This window comes from Acipenser ruthenus, chromosome 29, assembly GCF_902713425.1.
Source record: "Acipenser ruthenus chromosome 29, fAciRut3.2 maternal haplotype, whole genome shotgun sequence".
In the NCBI taxonomy this organism is placed as follows: Eukaryota; Metazoa; Chordata; class Actinopteri; order Acipenseriformes; family Acipenseridae; genus Acipenser; species Acipenser ruthenus.
The window spans coordinates 9,126,424-9,131,689 of NC_081217.1; positions in this window are offsets into that span (position 1 = coordinate 9,126,424).

Sequence of the window (5,266 nt, forward strand, 5' to 3'; positions counted from 1 at the left end):
TTAAATTTATGGAGAATTTTCTCAGGGTATAAATTAAAACATTAGTAACTCAGAAGCATTAAACACCATACAATAGTACTGGAAATATAAAAAAAAAATTACATTTGTATTCTTGCAGCGCACTGCAGCTTTCTCCACATTCTTCCATTTGAAAATGTTAATATGGTGTTTTCAATTTAAAACCAAGTATTGATTGTATAATAACATTGTTTCAAAAAATCTCTGTAAAAAGACAGATGGTATACTTGAAAAACACGACCCGGCACTTCAATTTGGGAAAGAAAAGACACAAATTGCAATGCTGGAATATAACACATCAGGGGGGCTTGAGTACCATGTCTAACAGCTGTTTCGAGAGCTTCGATACTTCTTACTCCTTGATTAAAAGAAAGCAAAACTTTAATCTGAAGATGGGCACAGTGCGAAGGAAATAGTCTAAGTAAAACGTTCTCCAATGGCTGTCTGTTTCCTCTTTCCAGCAGTTGGGGGGTCTAGCACAGAGCTGTCTTCTGTTTTAATGAAATGTCATTCAATGCTGACAGAATGTTATTCAAACATACAATGCATTCACATACAACCCCGAAGGAAGAGAAAAACAAATACTGACAGTAACTAAACACTGCTGCTTATTACTTGCATTCTAAAGGGATTGCTTTGCTCTGACTCCTACAGTTGGTATTAGGAAGAAATCTGTTAATGGTTGCTATATTAAATAAAAGCAAAGAGGAATGCATTCAGATCATTTTAATGTGAATATAGCATGCAAAAAAGGGCTATCATATTTAATACATTCTGTAAATATGCTGCATAATATATGACATTACCTATGAGGACTTATGAGACCCTATATATATATATATATATATATAGAGAGAGAGAGAGAGAGAGAGAGAGAGAGAGAGAGAGAGAGAGAGAGAGAGAGAGAGAGAGAGAGAGAGAGAAAGAGAGAGTGAGAATTTGCCACAAGCATGCTTATTGGCCACTCTGACCTGGAGTGGGTGATAATCAGCTTGTATCTTATACTGCACCTTTTATGATATGTTATATAAGGCTAAATAAGAATAGTTAAAAAGCATAGCTAATCTTAGTGTGGTGTCGTTTCCATCTGATATTGATGAATAACGTTTGGAATGTGAGATAATTTCATTTTAAATACATTTTTAATAAGCCACCGAAGAAATATCAACACAAATAAGTGGCTTAAAGCTTTTATTCAAAAATACCTCATTTAAAAGGAAATTCATCTTTAAATGTAACTTTTTTTTTGGGTATGGTTTTGGCACTAGCTCTGCAACCCCTGCAGCAGGGAGTGTTCCTGTAAGAAGAACAGGTCATTTAGAAGTATTGACTAACAACATTAATATTCAAACTGCAAGAAGAAGGTCTGCATCACATATTGTATAACCAAAGTCATTTATCTTACTGGAGGCGATTCAAGCAGTGGGCAACTGGAACACAGTGAGAGCAATCCTATAAGCTCCCAAACAGCCTGGCTGGGAGAGCAGGCATGGCTTCAAATGAACAAAACACACACTGTAACCTTAAAGGGAATTCACTACCATTGTACCATTATTACATTAACATTTAAACATGTTAAAATATTTTACAAAGCTCTTTAAGCACCCACAGTTAAAATAGGCTCTAACTAGCAAAACTTAGCAACCTGTTTCACAAACCAATATTTCAAGACAGAACGGTCCAGCTTGACCGATTCAAACGTTTTCAGCACTTGATACATTCAAAATCAAATTATTTTTCTTACAGCTTTGTGAATGTAACTGTATACCAGCTTGGCCTAACATGAGATTCACCATTAAATTCCTATTGAATTAAACATCAACTCCACTATATTAAACCCATTCGATATTGCCAATTTAACATGCATTAATCATGAACAGGAATGTATTTGAAAGTGTGACTATGATAAATGGTTTGCTTATTTTGAAACACCGCTCCTAGTGCTTGTACTAAGACCACTATCAGCAATCCCAAATGTCACTGTTAAATCACCTCTCTAATAAACTACAGGTATCGCCATCATAGTCTGGGCCCGCCTACCTTTTTATGTATAAAGTGCTTTGACCATGAGTTCAGGATCTGCTCTTCCGTTCTCAAACCCTGCCATACACATATGTAATGCAGGCTAGATCAGCCAAAATTAGTAAAACAAAACTGGAAACAGTTAATGAATAAATGATAAGTACAAAACTAGAATTGACGATGCAGCTGTGTGTGGGCAGTGTCTGCTGCTAGAATGTCTTATTGCCTGGGAAAGGCCTATTTGTTGTAAATAATAAAAGTGTGCAAACGTGCTTACAACTTGCCTTTTCTGTGTCTGGGTCTCCTGTTTAAAGGGCTCAGACTGGTCTTGACGTGGTGGCAATGCCCCAAAACCTCCTCCTCCTCCTCTTCCTCCTCCTCCTTCTCGGTACAGTGCTGTGCTCTGGATAGTGCGTGTGTTTACTAATATGAAAACACGCAGGCTGATCTAGCCAAATTATAACCAATGGGGGATAACCAATGCTCTATATAAATCTCTCTGCTATTAAATTGCATTGTGTTAAAATGATACGGTACAGTTTGGGTGATCACATGACATAAAGAGCATTGACAGCATTGTCACCGGATGATAGATATGGTTGAATTCAAACTTTGCTTAATTTTATTGTATTGACAAAACAGGACCTTAAAACAAGAAAAGACCAAAGCACAAAGTCATATAATAGCTACGTTTGTATGGGATTTTATCCACTCCAACTATCATCTCCACTCTTCTGGAGTTATCACTTACCATTAACAAGAAATGAACTATAGTTGATAATATGTTTGTTAGCTGGTTGTTAACAGTTATAAAAATAGAGTGTGTCTCAGGGCAGAGTAAAACACTAGTTCAGCAACAATGTTATGCAATTTATTCAGCTGTTATATGTAGATGATTTGCATTTCAGACAAACCTGTAATGTTCTGCTTAAAAGCATTTGAATGGAAACTGAACAGTCCCTGTGTGAACAGTCCTGCTGTTTGAAATGATCTCTGTCTGCTCAGTGAACTCTGTCTGAAACACACTGGGATCACCCACTTGCATGCCTTTTCTATAAATAACTCTGTTTCACATGTCACGTTTTTGCTCTTAAGTACTAATTGATTTGAATAACTTTGATTCTATTGACATATTATAAAAAAAATATATTATTTATGTCTAAAGTGTCTCTTCAAGTAGGGGAAATAAAAAAAACATAATACGAATGCCTTTTTTCAATTAGGATTAACAAAAATAGAACTATTTAAATAGAATAGGGCATATTTTCAAAGTGTTTGCTCACCGTGTGAAGGCACAACTGCTTGGATTGCAATGGGATTCATGGGAGGAAAATCGGCTGGACAGCTGTCAGATCTTTCACTTTCCCATTGGCTACTCACGCGCCTTCAATTTTCATGCAGAATACTGTGAACGGCCTCTGCTTGCTTATGATTGGACAGCTGCGTAAAACTTGGCAGATATTTGACTCTCCTATTGGTTAAACTTACTGTCAGTACTTGCAACTGAAACAGACACAGTTTATGTCCCACCCAGCTAACTTATGACTGGGCTACTGCAGAGAAAATGCAGATATTCAATTGGTTGATCGTATCGCAGATGACCCTCAGGAAAAAATGTTGAGTGTGTACAAGCACAGCATAAGTGAGCAGCACTGTCAACAGACTGCTGTGTCGCTTTTGTTGGAAAAAGTGTTCAAAGCTTTATTTATTTTCCCACACTATGACCCGCCAGAAATGTGTTCACGACCCATGATTTAAGAACAGCTGCCATGGGCACCATGGCCTGGCTTCGCGGGCATGAATTTGTCTTCACACCTCCGATTTGGTAAGTGAGTCAATATTCAAACAGGGGACAGTAACACAGAGGCTGACCTTTGTCCTCCTGAGGCTGGTAGCTTGCCTACATCTGCTCTCGAGTTCCTGGGTGAAGAGAAGCAGTTTGCTTGGTCATGGGATTGGGGATTGGAAATGATACTGTTTTTACCAGTGTTAAAGGTGACAAACTTGGATTGCATCAGAATTAGGGCTCGTTTGAATCTTAATTGAAAACTATACCCCAGTGATATATTTTAGAAAACATTCACATGGTTCAGCTGTCAGTCTAGGCCTGAACAATCCAATTCCTTTTCTTGGAAACAGTATCTATGGAAACAACGTGAACTTCAAGGTCAATCAACACAGTAAGGACAAGGCAGCTTCAAGGGAATATGTTCCAATAATAGTACGAGGAACAAAAGCAGAACATCATTGTTTGAAATCAGACCCATTCCTTTAGAAATGCTGCAAAGTTCAATGTTAGTCTCTTATGGACGTTTACCATTCTCCATGCTTCTCCGTGGTGCTGTGGAATACAGTGCTTCTTGTTTTTAGCCATACTAAACTACACTTCTCAAGCTCGGTTTATAATGTTTAATTATTGTTTCCTTATTTCCTTATTAACCTAGCTCACAGTGCTTGTGTTTCGTTCTGAGACTGTGAGAGGCATTGTCTTTGCTTTCAATTTCCACTTTTGTGTTGTTGAAAGCGAATGTATATGTATTCATGCATCTTGTATGTGGACCAGCATGGATATTCTCATGTTATTGCTTTTCTTTGTATGTTTCTAACAGTTTCTAAAAGAAAAACAGTTGATGCTAAAACTAAAAATTGGCATTGTAATAAATTGTTCCAAAATAAGTTTCCCCCCTTTTTTCATTATTTTACCTCCATTTTTCTCCCGAATTCGTAACGTCCAATTATGTTCCTTCACCACTGCAACTTCCCATAACAGCTCAGCAGACCTGAAGATCAGTAAGCGTCCTGCTATGCCCAACCCAATCGCCTCTTTACACCCAGACACTCGATCGCGGATGTTGGAGAGCTACCTCTCCCCAGGGAGGGCAAGAGTCAGCCTTGCAGGTGTCCATTAGCGCTCATCAGGCGCCTGGTTAGTCGGGCTGCTTTAGAGAGGATTCAGTCCCTGAGCATTTCACCTCTGCCAACAGCAATGCCATGATCCCTGTAGGATTCCCAGCCAAGATTGGCCTATTTCAAGATTTAAAAGCAGTAGGGCTCTTTAAATTGACTCTGTTACCTAGGCAACATACAACAGTGAGTGAAATACCTCTGAAAAACTGAAGATTGTTATTGGAAAAATGAATAAACCTCAAAATGTGTGCAACAGAACTCAGATAGCTTTGAGATAACGTCATAGAAAGTCGAGGAGTTCATTGCAATGATGACGCTG